Genomic DNA, 26,806 nt, shown 5'->3' on the forward strand with positions numbered 1-26,806 from the left:
CCAGAGTTAGGAAAGTGGTTTGAGAGAGATTAGTTCTGAATAGAGAGAGATGGGAGAGCTGGTTCAAATTTGAAAGAATTCACTTAAATCTTCTCTTTAGCCAAAGGGAGCTTTATTGATGCAAAAGCAGCAGCCCTGGAGGAAGGACTAGCAATTTACAGAGGGACAGGGGAGTATTATGACCCAGGATGGGGGAGAGGAGACAAGGAATTTCATGGTCCAGGATAAGGGAGAAGTTTTATGGTTTTCCAAGATAAGAGGAGATGTTAAGGCTCCAGGGAAAGAGCAACTCAACCCCTTAGGGGGCTTTTGTATCAAGAGACTTTAAGGCACCTTTAGAGGATGAACCAGGGAAAAGGCAGCTCAGCCTTTAAAGTACCTCTGTATCCACATCATTTCTCTCCTCAATCACTAGGTAGGAGAATTCTTTCAGGCAAAGGGGCAAAAGTCATTGTCTTCAGTAGCTGCTTCCTGTTGAAAAGGGGCGAAGAGTCCACTTCAGGGGTCAGAATAGGTTGGGGGTAGGGTGATCAGCATGGGTGCAGAATGTGGTGCCAACTGAGTCCAAGGTAGAGGAACAAAGGCAAACTACTCGGGGCCATCAAGTTAAGGAGTTGGTATCCTAAAAGCTGCTGCTGGAGAGAAGATACAAAGCAAGTCAGAAAGAAGGTGAAACAAGCACAGACCAAGTATAAGAGCAAGTAAAATGATCAATAATGGGGTCACAATAAGGTGAAAGAAGGAAGAGAAATTATGACCTGCAAGAGGAGGCAAGGGACAATATCAGGCTGGAGTGGATGTCTTGCATTCAAGAAGCTGCCTATAATATTTTCTGAGTCCTCAAAGGAAAATTTCCATGTAGGATCTTCAGGGAATACAGGAGGAGAGCTATGAAGAGTAAGCTAGTATCCTGGCCATGATGGTGACACACCCAGCGATCATGTACTCTGCCCCACTCCACAGAGTTCCCCATTTGAATTAAAGGATTATACTTCCAAGTCCTGAGGAAGCAAGTCTAAACCTGGGCACAGGGTGAGCATCAGGAATCAGGGGACTAGAAGCAAAAGTGATTCAAAGTGGGGCCCAGAACACAGTATAGCTAGAAAGCACACAGGCAAGTCCCCATGGTGAGGGGCTTCCATGCATAGTCTTTTCTGGCTAGTCACACCCTGCATCCTATCTCACATCTCATATTCTGCCTCCTGCTTGCTTCTCTGCCTCAGCACTCCTGTCTGCTTCACCATCCACTCAAACGCTTTTGAGAGAGGGACAAAGGAACTGTCCCTGCTTGAGTGGGGGTGGGGAGGAGAATAAAATGAGACTGAAGCAGCATCCAGGGGATGAGAAGAGTGTAGAACAGGTAGCAAAGCTGGCATTTTAGATGTTAAACTAGTTTAGAAGTAACAATTAGATGTTACAATAAATGCAGATTAAATTTGGTTGAAATTTTGTTCTGAAACTAAGTTATAAGTGTGGTAAATCAGAACTTCATACAAAATATGTTTGCTATTTAAGCCAATAATGCTGGGAAGTATATGAGTTATTAGCTGTGTGACCTTGGGCAAGTGCTTCACCTCTGTTTCCCTCAATTTTCCCAGGACTGTTGTGAGGATCCCATAATTGTAAAGTGCTCAATACAGTGTAGATAGTAAGCACTATGTAAATGTTAACTACTGCCATTATTAAATGTAATTACTCCCTATGGCATTATTTTATACTGAGTTTCAGATATGGCTAGTATAAAATGCCAAAATTGATAACATGTTATGATTTTCTAGATAAGATAATATGGAAATGCATTCAACAGAATTAATGTTACCTGATTGGTATGTTCTTACTCTGTTTCTAAATTTTCTTAAATTGTGAAATTTTTGTATACCATATGTCAGAAATACTGTTAGAAAAGTAACATCTGGATAACGTTAGATCATGAGTTGAGCTGTTAAAAGAATGTGGTCAGAATGTTTGAAAACTGTTAAATATTTAATAGGGTATATTTGCTTTAAAGTGGATAATAATAACTTACTGCTGAGAGAAAAATACTACAGACCCTTTAAGTTATCCTTACCTGTGAGGTTCCTTGGGGACTTTCTAGTTGTGTTGGATTATAGATTTTTTATCTGCCTTGCTGATCATGTGCTGTAAAAATCCTGAAGTGTTGTAGTTGAGAACCTAGGACAATTTCCAGCCAAGGTAATGTAATTTAAAAATTTGCTTATGGTGAAGTGTGAGTTCATCTAGGATTATTTGACTATCACTTATGAGAATTATTGTGAGAGCTGAATTGAACTTATATTTCCACAGAAAATATGTAATATTTTAATACCAGTGATAATCATTTAATGGCAAAGTGGCATTCTCAGTAAATGTTTGATTTAAGATTTAAGAATCTGCGTTCCTCCAGGCTCTTGATTGGTTGGACACTTGCGGTCTCTCCCCTGCACCAGTGCTGAAGTTTCTCTTTTGCTGCGTTTGAACTGATTGTGCGGTGGCTCGAAGGGCATTGCTAGGAGCACGGGGGCTTGAGATGTGAATAAGAATGTCCTAAACCACAGATTCTTAAGCTCTCAACTCCTTTTCACCCAAGACATTTATGCCCGACCTCAGGTATATAGGTACAAAAAAAAAGGTATACAAATCAAACATTTACTGATAAATCATAGAGAAATCTGTTTTAAAACAATTCTTTGTTCTACATGTAGTTTTACCATTTATTAAAGAAGAAAGCAAATTTGCATATTAATAAGAGGGATATGCCTGTTTATTTCTACATGAAGAATTAAGTCTTGGCGGAATATTTGGTACTGCAGGCCGTAGAGCATATTCCACGTTTTTCAAGAGTTGATCAGTTATTTGTAATCGTCCATGCTGAGAATGCCACTTTGCTTAAATACATGGTACAAAAATGCAAAAGTATGTTCAGGAATATTTCAGAAATTTTTGGAAATGATATCTTAATCCCAAGCCAAACTTCACTTAATGATTTTTTAGAAAACTCAAGTTTTAAACCCGTGTCTCATGAAATCCCGGCAAATTCTCCTTGAACTCTTAATGGCAGATGACTGATGATTTTTATTTCAATCAAGTATGGTTGATGAACCCAATTTAGTTTTTTTAGAATCAAAGCTTGAAGGGAATTATTTCTGAAACTGTGTCTCCAAGCACTTCAGATGGTCAATTATAACTCTTACAATAAAATCTTTGGGAAGGTTATTTTCAATTGTAAAATCATTTCTACCTGTAAACATTTCTAAAGAACCATTTTTGACACAATTCTTCCATATGTTAACTTTTTTTAGTAAAACTTAAAAAATTTATGTTTTAACATAAATGTTACAATTTTTTTCTTGAACTGACATGCTTAAGTCATTGAGTTTTTAAAATATATACAACAAATAATACAGTTTTGAAAGCCAAAAATCGTTATGAAAAATTTAACAAAATCAGATTTCTGCTCAGTCAAAAAATAAAACAATTTCATCTTTTAATTTCAATAATCTATTTAAACTTCACCTTCTTGGGAACCACTTTGCCTCTGCATATAAATAATAAGCTTTTTAAATCTTTCCAAAGGTTTGAAAACAAACATGTGTGTTCATTCTTCATTGCCAAAGAAGACCATGCCATCAGAGAAATGATGACATGACTTGCACTTGACTTTGTTTTTTGAGTGAGGGAGGGCTGTGCAGGTCACTAGCCTCACTTCTCCTCCAGAGTCATCTGAATCCAGTGACCAGATATTCATCAGGATGACTGGAGATGACCCAGGATGAGGCAATTGGGGTTAAGTGACTTGCCCAAACTAGTGAGTGTCAGGTGTCTTGGTGATCTGTCCACTGTACCACCTAGCTGCCCTGAAAACAAATGACTATTAAAGGCATGGTATTTTATGAAGTTAATCATTTTAATAGTATCATGAAGTACAACATTTTGCTCTGTTGATATTTTTTTTTGACTACGAGTGCCATGGATCATGCAGGGAGTAAAAGTGACATGTTCATTGGCCTCAGCTTTAATTTTTTGCTACAAATCCAACATTCTCACAGGTCATTGCTCCAGCACTGTCTGTACAGACTCCAATGCAATTTTTCCACTGTAAACCTTCATTTGTAAAAAATTCATCAACTCTAAGATATATATCTTCCCCTCTTGTGTGCCCTTTCAAAGGGAAAGAAAATAAAAATTCCTCATGTATGCTTTCTTCATAAACATATCTTACATAAAGTAAATATCTTACATAAGTAAACAAGTTAGAAATATCAGTTGTTTCATCTAACTGAATTGCAAACTTTGGGCTGCCTTCAAACCTGGTAATAAGCTGCTGGAATTGGTCATTACTAATTTCAGAAGGTTTTTTAGTAACAGTATTGATGAGGGCTAGAAAGAGGGATGGGATGGATGAAATTCTGAAATAATCCCAAGACCAGAGTGCTAGGGGATCAAGCATTCTTGAGGTCAAGGTAAGATTTATTATGCTTTTCAGCAAGCCAGAGTTCCTAGGGAACCTGCAATCTTAGAGGAGTAGAGGTAAAGTTTATATAGGCTACTCTATAGTAAAACATGTGCCAAATATTTTAACTAGGTGATTTAGGGCATGATTAGGGGGTGGTTAGTTCTTAAAGTACCTTGCACTTTTAATATCTACTGTGCAAGTATTTTACCCAGAGTTCATTGGGAAATAGCCAAATTGGAGTGGGAGGGGTGTCAAAATGGAGGTGTGGTTTTAGTCCTGAAATGTCTCTAAGTCAACTAAAAGGACTAACTAAGGAATACCAGACTGCTCTCATCAATGTCTTGTTAGACAAGATAAATGTTAGGGAGTATATGTATGTCTAAGTCTAGGATACATAAGATTGGTCAGAGAGTAGTAAATATTATGATCCCGTACTCAGCCAGTTCAGCCAGTATGCAGCTGGTTCAGACTAGTAAGTTCTATAGGTGCAGCTGGCTATTGTATCCGGAAGGGACATAACAGTTTTTGCTGGGGCAGGCTGTGTCCCTGGGCTGGGGAGAAACTTCCTGGGAAAGTGTTTGAGGCTAGGTAGTAATATAGTTTTTTTAAAGAGAAATGTGTGTATACACACATACATATTCACATATATCTATATACATGCACATATAACTATACACATACATATAGATATGTATATATGTATGTATGTATAGTGTATGTATGTACATACTTATACAACTATAAAGTATCTACTTGTTGCTAAGCTGTTTCAGTTGTGTCTGACACTTCATGACCCCATTTTGGGGTTTTCTTGGCAAATATCTTGAAGTGGTTTGTCATTTCTTTCTGCAACTCATTTAATGAATGAGGAAACTGAGGCAAACAGGGAAAACTGAGTTGCCTAGGGTCACACAGCTAATAAGCTGTCTGAGACCAGATTTGAACTCATATGGGTCTTTTGACCAGCATTCTCTCCTCTGCACTACCTACTTGCCTCTAAACATCTACAGCTTCTACTTTTTAAAAATTTTGTTTCTATACGTTAGGACTAGATCATGGGAAGGGAAAGAGAGAAATGGTCATTCATGACTTCAAGCCCAACCAAAAAAACTTGACATCTGCATTCCTTTCCTTATCTTGATAAGAGCTTTCACTGCCTTAGTATTTCCAACTGCAAACTGAGCAAAAACAAAAACAGCATATAATAGAGATAAAGGACATGTAACAGATGAAAACATGAAAGTTAGTTTACATGTATCATATATATATATATGAAGAGGGAGGGAGAGAGAAAGAGAGAGAGAGAGAGAGCGCCTAAAGAGCCTTCCAGCACTGGCTGACCACACCCTCAGGAGTCATTGTTCCAGGGGTTCCTCAGGTTTCTGTTTGAACTTCTCTTGCAACCATTACTACTTTAGCATGTAGAGACTACAACTTTTCTCAGAAAATAAAGCTGGGACTTTCTAATCCCTGATGGAAATTCCCTAGTCTCTTCCTCTAGGGTGCTCCAGTCTTAAGTCTCTTACTTCATCAGAAACTGAAACTTTTAGGTCAGAGATCATAGTTCATAGACTATGGTCACTCACTCTCCACAACCCCTACCCTACCCCCAAAGAGCATTTTTTTCACCTTTGCAGCTATCAGTTCTATTTGTTGTTCAGTAGTATCTGACTTTTTGTTTCCCCACATGGAGTTTTCTTGACAGGATTGGTTTGCCATTTTCTTCTCTCATTTTACAGATGAGAACACTGAGGCAAACACGGGTTAATTGACTTGTCCAGGGACACATAGGTTGTGTCTGAGGCCAGATTTAAACTCAAGAAGGTGAGCGTTCCTGACTTCGGACTCAGCACTGTGTCACCTAGCTGCCCCATCAGCTCTACTAGCTGCCCCTTTCCATTGCACAGTCCCTGAAAGCCAAGAGCACTGTCTGTAGCTGTTAAAGGCATAGGTCCAGTGTGCTGTCCAGCAGGAAACAAGTCTGAGAGACCTGAATCCCATATGGCATGAACTTTTTATTGGCTCTAAGCCATGATGCTTCAGAGAAGGTAGGGCCAATCAGATTCATGAGGGAAGTCTCACCAAAGAAACTGGTGAGGAACTAGGGAAAATGGTATACAAGAAAGTTGTGTAGAGGTTGTGTGTAGTGAAGAAGCTGTACCAGAGTAATGGAAGCTGCCTTAAGAAGCTTAAGAAGGGATAAGGGGAAGAAAACTGATGGAAATAGGGTTGCTTCAAAATGCTTCAAGCTAAAATAATTTAAGAGACATAGTACTGTGTTTACAGTGGAAGAGGGAAACATCCAAATTTTTTTGGAAAAACTTAGGAACAAATGGAGGAAAATGTCTTCTTTTAATATCATAGAAAAAAACCCATCAAACTGTCAAAAACCATCATATGCAATTAGGATCCATTTAGAACTTTTTACAACAAATACAATTGCAAGGCAAGGATATCTATTCTCATTACTATAATTAGATATGTTTCTGAAAATGCTGACCATAGCAATGACAAGAGAAAGAAATTAAACATGCAAATATAGATAAAGAGAAAATAAAACTATTCCTAGTTGCTGATGGTACAATTGTTTAGAATCTGTAAAGAAACTAATTTAATTGACACAGTAGCTTTAGCAAAATTGCAGTCTACAAAATATTTTTAAATTAACTTAATTTGTGTTTGGTGTGCTTCATTAGCATTTTAAGTATTCAAATATTCAATTAATATTACATTTCCTTAAGCCAATACATGATGTGTGTGTGTGTGTGTGTGTGTATGTGTATGTATGTGGTGTGCAGTGCCCGCATCTGTGTCTGTGTCTATGTTCTGGACTAGGCCTATCTTAGGTCAATCTCCTGGTACTTTATGTTCAAGAGTGGAATGAAATGACATGCATTCAGCAGGTCATTCAATAGTTAATAAAAGGAGATTCCATTAGCTATGGCAAAAGAAGGACTTGGATTAAATACACCTCAAACTGATTAAGCTTAGTGAATCTGCCTTACTTTAGCTGTCCATCAATTTTTACCAGCCAAGCATCAGAGAGCACCAGGAGTTCTGTATACCTGTTTTACACTCAAGTGACCATGGAATGATTTCAGCAGGCTGGGATTTTAGTCCCCTGAGTCAATCAAGTCTCAGGGATGCTTTTAAAACCTTTTTAAAGAAAAACTAGCTTAACTCGAATAGGGGAAAATGTTAAGCTATTGCTCCAATCACAATATATCCCTTTGGTGCCAAGATCCTTTTAGAGAACCTTAAATCTTACTGTTACTATTACTGTTACTGTTACAATTCCCATATTCAAGAAGCCTAATATAGTCAGCACTAAAGGAGGAAAACTCAAACTAAACTAAAAATAAAACAAAACAATGTAACAGCTTCCTAAAGGATCTTCTGATGATGGGAAAAAAAGATAAGAAATTTTAGGTTTCATTCTCCTCCTTCAAAAGAATTCAATCATGACCTTAACCGAGTCCATTTGGTGGATGAAGCCAAACTTTGTAGTTTACAGTGAATTTCTCAGTGTAAGGAAGTGATCATAAACAGAAGCAGCACAGGAACATTAGGGTTACAGCAAAGATGATATCACTTCTTGTGTAATCACCAATTTTCATCCCACGTCAAGAAATACCATTTACTTAAAACCACTTAGTGTTTTCTGACCCCTCTCTCACTGGGAGCCCCAAAGGGGGAATTAAAAATATTTACCCATTAGTTTTCTCTGAGGCATTCCCTTTTTCTTCTTTGGGGGGTGGTAAATACTTTCACCTCACTGCCAGAAAGCAAACCACCCACCAACAGTGTTACCATTTTGTCTTCCATGCCCTCCCAGTGGAGAAATCCACAATGATCACGGGGTTTTGTACTGTCAACAATGTGGAACGAGACAATTAGTTGTACATTAGAATAAAAAATGGGCTATCTGGCTCTTTTGTCTTCCTTCTCCTGGCTCCCACTTCCAGTGCTTGCCACTCCACTGTCAACTTATATCCCTTGCCACTGGGACTCCCATATCTGCCTACTACCTTCTAGCCACCAACACTGGGGCTTAGATTTCTGCTCTTTTGTGCTAGGACAGAGCATTTACTATAAAGTATTGGAGTGTCAGTGCTTCAGCCTAAATTTATCCTTCTTAAGGTAGACCTGAATCAGTTCTATCCCCTGTGTTTGGGGCAAGTGTCAATGCCTTACTCTTAGGCCAGATTAGAGCCTCCTATGCAGAGGGTTGGTGCTGATATACAATACTACTTGCCAGCAATGCTGTGAATGTTTTATTGCTGAGACCCCACTCTGTGTAACTATTTTGGGGATGACTGCTGCATACCAAAGTGTCACTATCCCTGGCTGGTCTGTCATAGTAAATGAGGTTTGCCAAGTCCAAAGGATTCTGGCCAATCAGGCTAAGGCTGATGAGGGCTGGAAGGGGGGAGGGTACAGGAACTCCAGGACTGAAATTTCCTGTGTGGGGTATTTGAAGAAGAATTCAAGGACTCAAGCAATGTTGAGGTCAAGGTAAAGATTTATGCTTTTCACTGGGCAAGAGTTCTTAGGGAACCTGCAACCTTACAGGAAGACAGATAAAGTTTATATAGGATATTTTATAGTAAAACACATGCCAAATATGCTAACTAGGTGATTCAAAGCACGATTAAAAGAGTATGCACTTTTGGTATCTACTGGGCAGATATTTTACCCAGAGTTTATTGGGAAAGAGACCAAGGAGGGGCTACATGGAAGTGCGGTTTTAGGCCTGAAACGTCATTAAGTCAATTAATGGTCAGGGCTGACTAAGGAATACCAGGCTGCTCTCATCAGTATCTTGTTAGACAAGATTAATGTAAGGGAGTATATGTTTGTCTAAATCTAGGATACATATGATTGGTCAGTGAGTAGTAAATGTCATTATGACCCAGTACACAGCCAGTTCAGCCAGTAAGCAGCTGCTTCAGACTAATAAGATCTATAGGTACAGATGGTTACTGTATCAGAAAGGAAGATAACAGTTGTTGCTGGGGCAGGCTGTCCTTGGGTGGGGAAAAAACTGCCTGGGACAGTGTGTTGAGGCTAGGTAGAAATGTGATTTTTAAAGAGAAATGTGATTTTAGAATTGGGGCCCGAGCACATGCACCAAAACACCCCATCAAGTCTCTCCTTGCTGAAAGACCACAAGAAGTTTATATTCTAATATCTTCAGCCTGGGTTTGACCTTCCAGTAAGTAACTAGCATCTCAAGATGCATCAGCAAATGCACCCCCAAAAGCACAAAGGACATATTGGAATCACTTTTCTATGAACTGCCTATCCCTCCCTTCAAAGAAATCATTCTATTCCAAACCTGTATGACTATGTCAGTTGTTCCAGACTAGACTTAATTCAGCTCAATCTCCTGGTATTTTATGTTTAATGTTGGAACACATAACACTCTTATAGATCATTTAATATAAACACATATTTTTGTAGCCACAGAAGAAAGCTATTCAACAAGGATGTGGACTGAGAATATTTCAAGCTGATTCAGTTAAGTGAAGCTCTCTTGCCCATCATTTTCTACCAGCCAAGCATTACAGTGCATCTAAAGCTCATTGTAGATGTTTTATATTTAGGTGACTAGAAAGGTTATCACCTGAGCCTTTAGTTCTCTAAGCTAATCAAGTTTCAGGAATGGTTTCAATTCTTTTTAAGGAAAGATTAACTTTCATGAGGGAGGAAGTTAAAATATTGCTCCCACTACAGTATATTTGTATTTTGTTTTGTAAATCTATTGTAATTTTGTCTTTTATTTGTTTGCTATCTGTGGATCGTATGTTAAAGTTCTAATTGTAATTAAATTTCCAATTTGACAAGCATTTCCAAAGTGCCAACAGGTGTTAAGCACTGAAGTAAGCAATGGAGAAACAACATAAATAAAATAGTTCCTTCCATCAAGGAACTTGAGTTGTAATAGATGGAACAAAATTTACACAAGTAAGTAAATAAAAACTATATACAAAGGAAACACAAAGTAGTTTTGATAGAAAGCCTAGGGAGATTAGGAAGTTTAACTGCATCTTCTAGAGAGCTAGTGTTTTCAACAGTAGGAAAAACATAAAATAAATCAATCTCATGAGAGAAAAAATCATCATTTTAACTTTTCCATATTTTATTTATTTATAATTTGCCAAGCTAGTTGGGATAATTTAAATTTTGGGTTATGTAGATGATAGAGAACAAAAATTTTTCCATTACCCTGAGAAAAAAATGAAAATATGAAACACTTCTGTACCACTGATGTAAACACTGATAAAATGTTAACTCCTATTCTTTTAATTAGATTGTAATACATATTTGTAAAGACTATTCTTTCTATTATGCAATTTTGATGAAACTTAAACATGATTCACACTTAAATTTTATTCTGGAGCTTTTCCCAGGTTAAAATTCTAGAATGGGGGCAAGAAATAAACAGAAAATGACCAACTTTGTGATCACACTCTCAGAATTAGATTCTGTCTCTAGGAGCACAGTCTTAGAGGGTCTTGGGCCATGGGTAACAATATTTTTGATGACCTTGACTATTTCTACCTTTAAAGTGAAGTCACTATATATCAAGGAAAATGTTGTTTTAATTTGTAAGATATAATTTAGATACTTATAAAATTTACGTCATTTTCTGCAACAGACATTGATACATAGCTAAAATGCTTTTCATGGTGATCTTTTGCAAATATATAGCATAAACAAACAACATGAAATTTTTACATATCCCATGATACAACTCTTCTTCTTGCCTTTGGCTGCATAATAAAACCAAATAAGCTAACCATTATTTGCTTCTTCAGATTTAACCTACGAGCTCTCTGTCCATTTGCTTGCCTCTCCTGCCTGTTTTCTGATTTCAGTTATAGTGAATAGAGACCAAGAGCTCAAAAAAGATTTCACTTGCTATTTACTAGATCTCTCTCATTTTACAGGTAAAGGAAGTGAGGCCTAGAGAAGTAAAATGACTTTTCCAATCAAACAGGTGCAATCATCAGAGGAAGGGTTGGTTTGAACCTAGGTCCTTTGAGACTAGAGCCAATGTTGTTTTCTCTGAGAATGTCAAAATTGGTACAATTCAGAATCTCATATTTAAAGTAGCAACAGAGAAGTTAATATTCATAGTTTATTTCAAGACTTGTAACTTTTAGAACCCTTTCTCCATGTTTTTGGTACCCTAATACTATTACTATAGAAGTAGAAAGAGTCTGCACAGGACTATGGTAATTTTGGATTTTGATTTGTTTCCTGATTTGACATGGCCAAAGAACGCATGACTAAGTGGACAGACACAGCTAAGCCAATTTTCATTATGGATTGCTACTAAGGAACACATGCTCTCTCTTTAACTGCCTTCTTTGTAAAGAGAGGAGAGCAAAGAAAGTAAAAGGCATAATGGGATACAATGCAGGATTAATATACAATTGGCATCCATAATTATATGGGATAGGATACTCACCTATAAAAAGGAAGAGAAAAGTAGAATGTATTAGAAAGTAGGATCCAATACTGTATTATTTACAAGAAAATCCACTGAAGCATGAAGGTACTTGAGCAAAATTGATTATGTTTCCAATGAATTAAAAGGACAACAGTAACAACAAAAAAGTAAAAGTAGCAATCATGCTCTTTGACCAAGTTACACACACACACACACACACACACACACACACATTTAAAGATATGATTAAAAGAGAGAAAAGGGAAACTAAATTTTGCTGAAAGATATAGCAGACAATGAATAAATGTCATTACTTGATACATATGATATGGTATCTAATCAATTAAAGAAAAAGTTAATAGAATAACAGGGAGAAAAGGATAGTCAAAATATAAATTAGGAACCTCAAAGCACTCCTTTTAAAGTTAACAAAAAGTTAAATAAGAAACAAGTGAAGGACTTGGTTAGAATTTTAGAAAAGTAAGACATATATCTGTAGTAATTACTGAATGGAAATAGAAATGAATGTGTATATTTGTCTTTTACAAAACTGATAATGTTAGTTATAGAAATCTCCCCAAAATGTGGAAAAACAGAATTATAAAATATATACTTTAGGGACTGCAATATCATACAAAAATGTATTCAATAAAATACCATTGAAGACAGAATCAAAGTAGATGGAGACTAAAGAACTGGTAAATCAAAGCACAAATCACAGAAAGGACAAATAGATCATCAAAGGAAAGGGCAAAGATCAGATAATATTTCAAAACTTTTTTCTAGGGTCAGGAATATCAAATGCGAAATCCTATCTCAGATAATTACTAGATCTGTAATCCTGGGCACATCCCCTTACCCTCTCCCAACCTCACTTTCCTCATCAGTAAAATGGGAATAATACTTGTTCCTATTTCAAAAGGTTTTTATGAAAATCAAATGAGCTATCCTGAGTAAGTCCTTTGTAAAGATTAAAGTGTTAGCTACATAAATGCTACCTATTTTTATGATCTGAGAATTCGGCCAAAGTTCTCTTTTGTGAAAAATTCACATAACTAATCATTTTCATAAACAAATGAGAACAAAACCAGATTAACGAACTGGGATTGAAAATAAAAAAAAAACAAATTTGGAAAAGCAAAAAATTTCAAAACCCCATCTACGCAGAAATTTAGACATAGTAAAAAGTAAAGGGAGGAAGAGATTAACAAAATTTAATGTAGAAAAAAGCCCTCAAAAACTTTAAATTTATAAATATTGGCCTTTTAAAATAGAAAATGAATAAAGTAAAATTAGATGAAATAAAAAAGACAGTAAGCTTGAAGAAAACCTAAAGGTCACGTGAAAAAAGGAAAAAGAGAGACCACAGTAAATAAAGATTGAAATATGGAAATTATAAGAAATTGTTTATTCCCAATTATATGAAAGCAAAATTGGCAAATGAAACTTGGAAGATGCATATTTGAAAAACAAATTACAAGATTACCAGAATAAGAAATAGAGAATTTATCACAAATTCAGGAAAAAGAAACAGAGTAAATCATTAAGGAACTCCCTTCACTCTCTCCAAGCAGGGAAGGGTAAGCAGAAATCAGGACCAAATTATTTGTTGTCTATATATTAGAGACACCAAACATCTATTTGAGACATTAAAATACTTTTTTTCACATTTGACCTTTCTTAATCTAGCTCTATTGATTTTTGTGTGTTCACAAACTTCTTAATTTAACATAATCAAAATTATCTGTTTTATCTTTGCAATTAACTCTGTCCCTCATTTAGTGAGGAATACAGCTCTTATGCATAGCTGTGAAAATAAATGATCTGCTTTTATTATATATTAATGGTACAATCTTAAATATTAAGACATATATCTGTTTTGAATATATTAGGAAAGATATGTAACGTGTTGGGCTAAGTCTAATTTCTGCCAGACTTTTTTCAAATTTTTCAATATGTTTTAATAAATTGGGAATTCTTAACTAGTTTTTTGTCCAGATTAGTGGATACCAGATTATTAATTTTCACTGATTATGATTCTCCCTGTCTAGTCAGGTCCATTTATCTACTGCTTTATTTTTTAAGATAATACCAACTGATTTTTAAGAATGATATTTTGTGATTTGATTTGAAATTTGGAAGTACTATTCTGCCTTCATCCCTAGCTTTTTCTTCATTATTCCACTTATTATTCTAAATCATTTGTTTCTCCAAATGAATTTTGCTCTTTTTTCTTTAAAGGGAAATTAATAATTAAACCTATGCAAGTATTTTATTCGCATTGGAAGGTCAATATCAAAATATTTTATGTAGTTTCTAGTTATTTTAAATGAGATTTCTTAGTCTATTATTGCCTCTTGGATTTTTTTATATTATATAAATTATATTGTTTAGAAATACATAGAATTATATTGCATGGAAATATTGACCATCTGTATGAGGTTATTTTGTAATTTGCAATGTTGCTGAAGCTATTAATTATTTTAATGAGCATTGTTATTATATCAGTATAGATTTTTCAAGTAAAACTGTGTCCTTAGGAAATAGAGTTTTATCTCTTTTTTTAATCTGATTTAAACTTCTAATTTCTTTCTTATTGCAATTGCTAGCATTTTTAGAACTATATCAAGTAAAAGTGAGGAGAACAGAAATCCTTGTACTACTTTTGCATTTATTGGGAAATTTCTAGTGTACCACGACTGTATATGATGCTTACTTCTGGTTTTAGATAAATGCACTTTATGATATTTAAAAAGCTTCTGGTAGGCTTATAGCTTGCAAAGTTTTTTGGTACAGTTTTGTAGTTTGTCAAAAGGTTTTTAAAAACACTTTATTTAGGGTCAGCTAGGTGGTGCAATGAATAAAATACCAACCCTGGAGTAAGGAGGACCTAAGTTCAAATCCAGCTTCAGACACGACATTTACTAGCTGTGTGATCAAGTCACTTGCCTTCAATTGCTTTGCCTTCCCCTATCCAAAAAAAAACCAACCAAAACAAAACAAAACAAAAAAACCCAGAAAAATATTTAACTGAAATGATTACATTTTGGTTGTTTTTCTTTTTGATACAGTTAATCATACTGATTATTTTTAAAGAATATTGAAACAGCCTTAAAAAGTCTTGTATGCCAACTGGGATATAAAGAATGATTTCTTGGAAGAATTGCTACAGTAGGATAGGATTTGATTTAAAACTTTTATTCAATGTTAACTAATGATATTGATTAATAGTTCTTTGATTTTTCTTTATTTAGGTATTAGAACCATATTTTTTTCTCATAAAAGCTATCTTTTGGCAGTGTTTTGTCTACATTTTTTTGAGAATAAGTTGTGTAGTGTTTTTTTAAATTGGTTGTTCTTTTAAAAAAATTGGGAGAATTCTCTTGTGAATCCAACAGGGGTAGGGCATTTTCTTTAATAGTTCCTTTACACTTATCTCTATTTTCTTTCCTGATGCTGGATTATTTAATACTTTTATTTGACCTTCTGTTAGTTTAGGTATTTCATATTTTTTGAAGTATTTCTCTATTTCTTTGTATTTTCAGTTTTGTTAACATATCACTGTGCATTGTAGGTTCTGGTTGTTACTTTTATTTCTTCATGTTTTGTTGTGATTTCACTTTCTTCATTTGATATTTTGCTGATTTGACTGTCTGTTCTCTTAATTCGCTAAAGGTTAATCAATTCTGTAAGTTTCTTGCTTGTTTGTTCATCTTTTTGTTAGATTTATCCCAAACCAAGGGATAGCTATTAAATTCTTCTACTATTATTGTATTATTTGTGTCTTTTGTAGTTCATTCAACTTTTGTATTATAAATTTAGCTGCCAAGACTATTTAATATTGGTATGGCTTGCTATTCCTTTCAGCATAATGATATTTCATTTTCATCTCTATGTGTTGAGTTTTTGCTCTGTTTAGTAGTATAACAGCAATGCCTGCTTTATTATTATTCATCTGTTGCATGGTGAATTTTGTTTCTGCACCCTCATTTTTATTCTGTGTATTTGTTTTTAGGGCTTCTTCTCATAAGAGATTGGGGAGTTCTGTTTTCTTTTTCAGTGTGTCACTTTCACTTTGTTCAATTGTTTATCTATTTATGTCCAAAGTTATGAGAGTAGGGTTTACATAGTCGTAAGAATAATACCATTTATCTAGCACATTAAGGCATGCAAAGTTCTTTTCGCATGTTAACTCATTTGATCCTTTCAACAGTCATGATCTAGGAATTTGTTCTCTGTTCCTCCTTCAAGACAGTGCTTTGTTTCTTCAGTTATACTGCTTAATCTACTTTATGGCAACCTTATTCCCACCAATTCTCTTTCTCTCAGTCTTAACAATGCTAAAGCATTTATTTTGTGTTTACTGTTCTAAAGAATTTCAATTATTTAACCTAGACGAGAAAATATAGGAATGGTGAGTGAATAGGATAGCTATGCTCAAATATTTGAAAGATTGTTGCGTGGAAGAGAATTACTCTTTTTGGCTAAAGAGAGTAGAATAAGCAACAATCTGTGGAAAAGGTAAATTTAAGTCCAAGGTTAGGAAAGAGACTTCCTAACAGTTAATGCTGTTCAAAATCAGAATATCTGTCTTGGAGAGAAGTGTGTCCTACTCCATCAGTGGTCTTTAAGGAAGATTTAGATGAACATCTAATATATATATTACAAATGTGACTCCTTTGGATTAGACGTCTACTAAGCTTTGTTCTAATTGTGAAATTCTACAATTTGACTTCACTTTTATGCAGAGACTATTTTCTACACCACTGTTAAACATCTTTGAAATTTTTGCCTCTTTCTCTTTAACATTTTCATAAAGATTATCATCGATATATGCAAAGACCATTCACAGAAATACAGTTGAACATGTAGAACAGACTCTCACAAATGATTTTCTAAAGCAGACTACATATTTACAGTTGCACAACTGACAGTTATAAAATACACAACATTTGGCATTATTTATTGTTTATTACAACATCAAGAATAGTAAGAATGTTACTTGGTAGAAAGAAGCATATTTTTAAATTGCCCCTCTGAATAAAGTGTCTCCTATGTTGACAGAATAACTTAATAGTCTGGGAATCAAACTTTACACTACAATGTACACATTATTCATGTTTTATCAACTTCTTCTTTCATGAATGCAACTATCATCCACATCCAAGCCTCATCTCTCCCTTGTTCTCACCTTCCATCTCTAATTAACTTGTCAGATTTTCCCATTTGGATATCCCATTGGCATCTCAAGTTCATTATGTCTGTAACAGAACCAATTATCTTTCTCTCTAAGGCAGTGTCTTTACCTAAGTTTCACATTCCCCTCAAACACATTGACAATATTCTAGTTACACATTTGCCGACCAGGAGCTATCTATGCTTGAACTTTTCTCCCTCCTCATCTCAGCTTCCTGGCTTCTCTGGCTTCCTTCAAATCACAGATTAAAAACATTACCTTCTATAGGAAACTTTTTCCAATTTGACTTAGTTCTAGTGCCTTACCTCTGTTTACTACATCCATTTTATTCTATATAGAGCTTGTATACACAGGATATATATGTGATCTCATTTAGACTGTGAACTCCTTTAGTACAGGGGATGTCTTTTTAATTTCTTTGTATCCCCAACACTTAGCACAGTGCCTGACACCTTGTAGGTCCTTAATGTCTATTAACTAAGATTGACTGACCCTTTTCTATTCACTCTTATCAATATCTCATATACAGTTAGTTTCCTAGACTTGTTGATTCCACTTCATCAACATCTTGAACATCTATCTCTTGTATACTCATAGAACAGTAACACTATTGTAGACTTTCATCATTTCTCACCTAGATTATAGCAATAGCTTCCTAATTGAGCTTCTTGTATTTTATATCTTCCCTCTTCAATCTATCTACTGCCAAATTGACATTACTGAAGTATAGATCTGACTATAACATTCTCCTGCTCAAGATAGTTCAAAGGCTTCTTTTTTCATTTAAAATGAAATACTTCTGTTTGTCATTTAAAGCACTTAAAATAAGCTTTCAGCTTTTTCTTCCTAGCTTATTTCATGTTACTACCCTTTACACAGTCCACACTTCAGACAACTACCCTAGTGGTCACCACTGTGCCTTTACACATTCTATTGTCAAGGTTTGGATTACTCTTCCTCCTTATCATCTCTTGGAAATTCCAACTGTCTTAAAGGATCAACTCAACTTCAACCTCCTCCAAGAGATCTTTCTTGATTCAGCTAATCCTTAGTGTCCTACCCTAAGCAGTGTGTATTTATTTTTTATATATCCTCTAATTACTTAGATGTGAACATGCTGCATCATCCCAAGGGAATGTAAGCTTCTTGAGACAGGAACTATTTTACTTCTGCTTCATCTGTCTAGTATCTAGCACAGTGATCAGAACAAAGATAGTGCTTAATAAAAGGCTGCTGATTAATTGTTGTGTATTGCTATACCAAATTGTTCTGAATAGCCTTAGATTTCATTGAGGATACCTAGTAATGCTGTAGGAAAACTCAAGCAATAATGGAAACTTTTAATACTATATCAGTCAAATGACCAAGGTGAAACTTTATAGAATATGGTAAAATAATACAAAATTCATTTGGAAAAACAAAAGATCTAGAACACAAAGGAAAATGATGAGAAGAAATAAGGACAAAGGGGGAATAGTGCTTCCAAACCTCAAATTATATTATATATACATATACATATTATATGTTATATATACAGTTTGGTATTATTTTTTAAAAAAAACAATGTAATGGATAAATGGACAGGTCTAGACAGGGAGAATCATAATCAATGGAACTTAATAATCTATTGCTTGTTAAACCAGAAAACATTAAAATACATTATGGAGGGGAGGTTTGAGAATGGCTTTGCCCCCTGCTGTGATCACGTTTATTAACTTCCACGTCACCACTATGGATTTTGCTTTCTGGTTCCGGAATTTGGCTTTCTGATGTTTAAATAAATGTTTTTCTTCTGCCTTCTTTATGGAGAGTCTTTTATATTTTTGCGGTCCAGAACTATGCTGGCATATTCATAGTCACCAGTGCTGTGAATATTGCCTTGGTGATACATTTGGTGTCACGAACAGGATCACAAAGTTAAAAATCTCTATTTGGAGGTGGAAATGATTTAGAGGGAGACATCAATATCTCAGGATGGGAAAATTTTCCTTTTTTCTAGCTAGCAAAGGAGTGGGCTAAAAGCACTGGACCCTGTGAAAACTGGGAAGTGAAGCTATAGGAGGGGGAGCCTGGAGATTTGGAAAGGTGTTTGCAAGGAATACCAATAAAACCAGGGAAGGAGTTGGCAAGGGTAAGTAGGAGAGGCTGGATTTTACTAATGGCTTACCGTATTATATGTAGAAACAGGGATGAGCTGCTTAAAGAAAGAAATCAGATGAATAAAAGAGTACAAGAGCAGTTGGGGGGGGGGGTCTCAGGTGGAAGGAAAGGCTGTTCATTTAGCTCAGAAGAAGCTGAAGGCTAACAAAGAAATGTGCACCTGACCTTTGTGGAGACCCAGACTAGTTGCCACAGTGACAGGGAAAGTGAAATAATTTTAGAGGAAGAAGTTTCTCAGTCAGAAGCACACCCAATAGTGAGATGGAAACAGGAGAACCAAGTAAGTAACTCAGTGTTTAGGGAAATAACTGAGGGTTTTGCTCAGCAGGAGGTCATAGAAATTTTGAGTCTGTTCACCCAAAGGATGGGAGAAATGTTAGTATCTTGGATAGTGAGAATCAGTGATGACAGAGCTGGAGGAATAGCTATAGATTCCGTCAACTGCCTGAAATTTATAGATATTAGTCAGAATCCTTTTGTACAGCAAACTTTTAGAGATTACAATATGCAAGGAGGTAACAATACAACTAATCTGTTAGCTTTGGCTGCAGAAGGCTGCAGTAGACAGTATCCTACTGACTCTTTGTGGCCTAGTGGAGACAGACTCTGGTGTTCACTTAGGGACTGTATAAGAAAGTTAAAGGAAGAGGGAATGAAGACTGCCACAATGACTGGGAATGTAGATGCATACTATGATATTACCTTTGCAGTTTACCAGAGGAATATAATACTGAAGACAGCTCTTCCTACTTACAAGCATTTGATTTTGACTCTAATAATTGGGTAAATAGGGCATTCTCTTTCAGAGGTGCTGGACAAGATTTCACAGTTAGATGACTTAGGAGCCTGGGGAAAAGACAACATTGCTAGAAAGAGAGAAGAGTAAATAGCCAGCGGATTCAAAATCAGAAAAAATTGACAAAGAGAGAATTGTTTGCTGCTCTGTTGAGATCAGGGGTGGATTTTAGAAGCATAGATGGTATTCTAACTAATGAACTATACAGAATGTACCAAGAAAAGGGATTTGATACTAGACGAAATAGAAAAGTAAGAACTGCCCCTACAGATGCTGCTGAGCCCCTACCTTCAAAGAGAACAGGAATTTAGCCAAACCCCAGCTCAGATTAGGATTAGCAGCTCAAGGAATACATGTATTGGCAGGAGTGATGGACTCTAATTATCAAGGAGAAATTATTGTAACATTCCAAAATTTAGGTGATATACTCATACAGTTTTGTAAAAATGATAAAATAGTTCAAGTGATTATTATTCCTTGTGAAAGAAGAGCACTTGTGAAAACTTACCCTCCTTCTGAAATAATTAATGGAGGAGCTGAAGAATTGGGTTCTACTGATAGAATAAAATAAGGAGCTAAAGTATGGGTAAAATGGAAGCCAGATGATGATCCAAAGGCTATGGAAATTACAGCACATGGGAAAACTAATACCATAACTGTTGTTATTCAGGAGAGGATGATTACCAAATTGTACCCTTAACTTATATACTCTATTATGAATGAGGCTGTGATAGTGGGTTTATGGACTCCAGAACCACAGCTGACCATATATATCTACATATCTATATCTATATATGACCTTATATTGTTTCCTTATTTTGTTTGTTTTTGTCTTTTCATCTGTTAAACTTGTTTGCTAGATTTGTTTCCTATAGGCTTAGCACCCTCCACCTGCAGATGCCTGATCTCTTAAACTGGATGTCACCTCCTATCCATGATGATGATGTGTCATCTCTGAACCTGAAGCTGACCAAAGTCCAGATGCCAGCTAAAGAACTGACCTCTCAAATGGGACTTCTTGGGGCAGGGGCAGCTCTGCATCCAATCTCAACAGGAAGTAGTTGTGGAAGAAGAGACCTTCACACCTTACCCCTAAGATTTTGGGCCTCATTTGTTGAGGGGGAATGATGGGGTACTTGTAATACCAATTGCCCCACCGACCTATGTAATGAATATGAAAGATCTTGGGGCCACATGTAATAGTAATTTAAATGGAAAGATCTTTCTCATCAATTAATAGGCACTTATCTGCTTAAATCACCTGGAAGCCTGGGTCACATGTAGTGAGAGGAGCTTGCTGAAGAGGTGGAACAGGAATGGTAGAGTGGAACTGGGAAGAAGTGAGTGAATGGGCTCAGGTTAGAGGGGATAGAACATAGGCCAACCGATACAGGCCAACTGACACAAGCCAACTGACACATTGTGACATTTGATAGTGAGAAGGCCTTGGCTGAGCGAGGGAAGGTTTGAGAATGGCTTTGCCCCCTGCTGTGATCACGTTTACTAACTTCTTAGTCACCATGATGGATTTTGCTTTCTGGTTCTGAGATTTGGCTTTCTGGTATTTAAATAAATGTTTTTCTTCTGTCTTCTACATGGAGAGTCTTTTATATTTTTGCAATTGAGAACTACTCTGGAATATTTATAGTCACCACCAGTGCTGTGAATATTGCCTTGGAGATATACAATCAAACCACCAAAGAAAAAAATAATAAAAAATCCATCTGGAAAAACAAAAGGTCAAGAATATCAAGTGAATTAGGATAAAGGAATGTGCATATTATCAAGCAGTAAACATCGAAACTATCTGGTACTGGCTATGAAATAGAGTGGTGGATCAGTGGAATACATTAAGTACACATGAATCAGTAGTAAATGATCAAAACAATCAGTGTTTGATAAACTCAAAGACCTCATCTTCTGGGACAAGAACTCACTATGTGACAAAAATTTCTGGGAAAACTGGAAAAGAGAACAACAGAAACAAGATATAGATCAAAATCTTACAAGGTATCCCAAGATAAGATCAAAATGGGTACATGATTTAAACATGAAAGGTGATAATATAAGCAGATTAGGAGTGCAAAAACAGTTTACCTGTCAGATATAGGAAGAAGGAAAGAATTTATGACCAAACATGAGATAGAAAGCATTGCAAGATGTAAAATGGACAATTTTAAACTTATTAATTTTTTTTGCATAATTGAAATTAGTTTATTCAACATTAGAAGGAAAACAGAAAGCTGGGAAACGATTTTTACAGCAAGTGTCTCTGATTAAAGCATCATTTCTCAGATATATAGAGAATTGATTCAAAGTTATAAGAATGCAAGTCATTCCCCAATTGATAAACAGTCAATTGAACAGACAGTTTTCAGATAAAGAAATCAAAGTTATATGCAGTCACATGAAAAAATGCTCTAAATAACTGTTGATTAGAGAAATGAAAATTAAAACAACCCTCAAGTACCACTTCACACCCATCAGATCAGTTAATATGACAAAAAAGGAAAATGGTAAATGTTCAAAGGATTGTGGGAAAACTGGCACAATAATACATTTTTGGTGGAGTTGTGCACTGATCCAACCAGTCTGGAAAACAAATTGGAACTATGCCCAAAGGGCTATAAAACTGTGCATACCCTTTGATCAAGCAATACTATTACCAGGTCTTTATCCCAAAGAGATTTTTAAAAAAAATGTGTGTGTGGGAAGGACCTATTCTTTCAAAAATTTTTATAGCAACTCTTCTTGTGGTGGTAAAGAAATGGGAATTGAAGGGATAGCCATCAGTTGGGGAATGGCTGAAGAAGTTGTGGAATATGACTGTAATGGAATATTACTGTGCTATAAGAAATGATGAGTGTATGATGGCCCTACTTTCAGAGCAGGTCTGGAGAAGTTTTCCAACTAAGACATGGATTACCAGTATTTTTGGAAAGGAGAAACTAAAAAGATGAAGCTAGAGTTTTATTGCTAAAGTAAAAGCTCTGGAGAAAGAAAAAAAACCATTCCACTTAAGGATCATTAAAATTCTTCTTCTTCTTCTTCTTCTTCTTCTTCTTCTTCTTTTTTCTTCTTCTTCTTCCTCCTCCTCCTCCTCCTCCACCTCTTCTCCTCCTTCCATCCCCCTTCACCTCCCCCTATACCCCAGAAAGCTATAAAGCCTCAGTCTTACTCCTCTGGGCTCCCAAACCCTATAGACATTGCAATCATCGTTAAGAAGGTTGAGCAGCATTTTGATGGTATTTGTTTGGTTTATATAATTTAGAGTACACACTATCAGCATTGTCTTTATTTTATATTCTACATTCTGTTATATCCAGCTGACTTTTTCCTATGGGCTGGTCATTTCTTCATTCTGATTTTGGTGAAGTTGTGGAGAAAGGGAGAGGGAGAGAGAGAGGGAGGGGGAGAGAGAGAGAGAGAGAGAGAGAGAGAGAGAGAGAGAGAGAGAGAGAGAGAGAGAGAGAGAGAGAGAGAGATCTTTTTTTCATTTGCAAAAAGTTATGGGATTGCAAACTCAAGACTAAATTTGTGACTGAAGTATACTATCAATGCTGTGTATTTCCAAAATTATGGTAGAACTATTTGAATGGTTTTGAATAGGTTTGAATGTTTTGTTGCTGTTCAGCTGTTTCAGTTGAGGTCAACTCTTCATGACTCCATTTGGAGTTTTCTTGGCAAAGATATTAGAGTGGTTTGTCATTTCTTTCTCCAGCTTATTTTGTAGATGAGGAAACTGAGACAAACAGGTTGTCCAGGGTAAGACAGTAAATGTCTGAGTCCAGATTTGAATTCACAAAGAATCTTCCTGACTTCAGGCAGCAATGCTGAAATAGCCTAGTGGGTTTGGGGGGTTGTTATTCAGCTTCCTAATTATGTTAAAAGTAGAGAGAAATAATTTGCCTTGAACAACACTCAGAATTAGGGGATTGGAACCTCAACCCTCTATCATATTCTCCCTCTCTTGGAGAATGAAAATTTATTCCTAGAAGATAAGAAAATGATTTCCCGGATTAAAGAAATCTTACTCTGAAACAGAACTGTAGTAATTCCACAAGTTTTCCTCAGTGATGCCAAAGAAAAAGAAAAAAAGGAAACAAATTTGCAGTTTAAAACAGCAAATTCTTATCTGGTACTTAAGAATCATCTAAAACAGGTTTTCATTCTTCTCTCCAACTTAGAAAGAGAAAGATGTTTGAGTCAAAGGTAAATTTGAAAAATTCAAATATCATTTTAAAAGTAAACAGTTGTCTTCTGTGAATGATTTGTCAGAATTTAATTGCCTAGGTAATTTTTTTGGTTTATTTTTAATTCATTTTGAAATTAATTACATAAAGACAAAAAAAAGAACATTTCAATGCACATAGCACAACCTTAAAAGAATATTCACTGCAAAATCATGAATTTAGTTTTCACAGTTTACAACTTTTGAAAAATTGTATAAGTATTGCTAATCATTTTCAATGTTACTCTTTCTGTGCTTTCTTTTACATTATCTTATAATCTTTGCTGCGCACTTTTGGTATTTTTTCTCTACTCCTCTCTTTCCCTAGATGGCTACTATCCGACATAAATATATGTGTGTAATATACAAAATGATACTATAGCTACTTCTATTTATCAGTTTTTTCTCTGGATGCTGATAGCAGATAGGTCCTTTGTAGTTAATTTGGGTATAAATTGTTCTTAAAATTGCTCAAAATTTTTCTTAAAACAAAATTGTTGTTACTATATACAACCTTCCCTTGTTTCTGCTCATTTCACTCTTCATTATTTCATATATCTTTCCATGTTCTCCTAAAATCAGCAAGTTCATCATTTCTTATAGTACAATAGTATTCCAGTACGGTCATATAACACAACTTGTTTAGCCGTTCCCCAGTTCACAGGCATCCTTGCAATTTCCATTTCTTTGCTTCCACAAAGAGAGATGCTATAAATATTTTAGAATATATAGGCTCTTTTCCTTTTCCCTTAATTATCTTTGGAAATAGAGCTAGTAATGGTATTGCAGGATCAAAGTATATAGGTAGTTTAATAACTCTTTGTGCATAATTCCAGATTGCTTTCCAAAATGGTTGGATTAATTCAGTCCACCAACAGTGAATTTGTGTCCCAGTTTTTCCACATTTCCCACCAACATTTGTTGCTTTCCCCTTCTATCATTTTACCCAATCTGATAGGTTTAAGAGGATATCTCAAGGTTGTTTTAATTTGTATTTCTCTAATTAATAGTGTTTTGGAGCATTTTTATATGACTGCAACTTGTTTTTGGTTCCTTTTACCATTTGTCAACTGGGGAATAACTCAAATAGATTTGACACAGTTCCTTATATATTTGATATATGGGACCTTTATCTGAGAAACTTTTCATAAATTCTGCCCCCCCCATCTCAATTTTCTGTTTTCCTTCTGTTCTTGGCTATTTTGGTTTTATTTGTACAGAGACTTTTTAAAATTTTAGTCAAGTGAAATTATACATTTTATACCCCACAATGCTCTTTCTCTCTTGTTTATTCATATTTTTTCATCTATCCAGAAGTCTGATAGTTATCTCCTAATTTTCTTATGATATCTCCCTTTATATCTAGGTCATGTATCCATTTTGATCTTATCTTGGTAAACGGTGTTTAGATATTGCTCTATGCCCAGTTTCTGTCACATTGTTTCCCAGGTTTCCAGACATTTTTTCACCAAATAATGAATTTTTATCCCCCAAACTTGTCTTTATATCTCAAATTAATGTTTTCTATATTGTATTTTATTTTTATTTACATTTTAATAATTTTACAGTTATGATTTTTAATTATATTTTTAATTTATGGAATAAAACAAGCATTTCCTTAACATAGTAAAATAAAAAAAAACATGAAAGTATACATGAAACTGCAGATCCACTATGCACAACTTGCTATTCCTTTCAAATATACAACAAAATTATCATATACATTTCCTTTTTCTCTTTCCTCACCCTCATCTCCCCATTCTGGAGTTGGCTACCATTAGACAAATTTTCTATCTTTCTATCTATCTATCTATCTATCTATCCATCTATCTATCTATCTATCTATCTATCTATCTATCTATCTATCTATCTATCTATCTATCTACCTATCTATGTATATTTTTCATTCATTTATCCACTTATTTATTCATTTATCTATTCATTCTTTTATTTATCCTGACAGAATCTTCCTGACAAATGGAAGTGATTCAGTTTCCTGGCATGGCACTGATAAACTGTCCAAGTTTCACAGGCATACAACATTGAGCACAATGGCTCTGTAGACCTTCAATTTGGTAGTCAGTCTAGTATCTCTTCTCTCCTATATGTTCCTCCAGAGTCTCCCAAACACTGAGCTAGCTCTGGCAATGCATGCATCAACCTCATTATCAATGTGTATATCCCTGAAAAGTAACAAGTGAACTTATGCACAGCATTCAAAACTTCTCCATTTGCTGTAATTTCTGGTTTCATGTATGGGTGGTGTGGTGGTGGCTGATGAAGCACCTGCATTTTCTTGGTGTTAATTGTTATGCCAAAATTTAGCACAAGCAGCAGAGAAATGATCCATACTTTGTTGCATTTCAGCTTCAGAGTCTGCATTGTTTACCTATTCATAAATCTGATAAGAAATATTTTCCATGTTTTTCTAATTTTCTTGTAAAATCTTTCTTATATCTAGGGCATGTATCCATTTTGACCTTATCTTAGTAAATCGTTAAGATATTAGT

The 26,806-nt window shown here is 35.4% G+C and overlaps 1 long non-coding RNA gene across 1 annotated transcript; it reads right to left on the reverse strand.

The window, feature by feature from the left end:
* Nucleotides 1-76: 76 nt before the first annotated feature.
* On the reverse strand, nucleotides 77-21,446 carry LOC140517958 (uncharacterized). Its single transcript, XR_011971794.1, has 3 exons — nucleotides 21,327-21,446; nucleotides 2,069-2,172; nucleotides 77-635 (listed from the first exon to the last, which is right to left on the reverse strand). It is a non-coding gene; the product is annotated as an uncharacterized lncRNA (long non-coding RNA).
* Between the last annotated feature and the right edge of the window lie 5,360 nt (nucleotides 21,447-26,806).

This window comes from Notamacropus eugenii, chromosome 1 (genome assembly GCF_028372415.1).
Source record: "Notamacropus eugenii isolate mMacEug1 chromosome 1, mMacEug1.pri_v2, whole genome shotgun sequence".
Lineage (NCBI taxonomy): Eukaryota > Metazoa > Chordata > Mammalia > Diprotodontia > Macropodidae > Notamacropus > Notamacropus eugenii.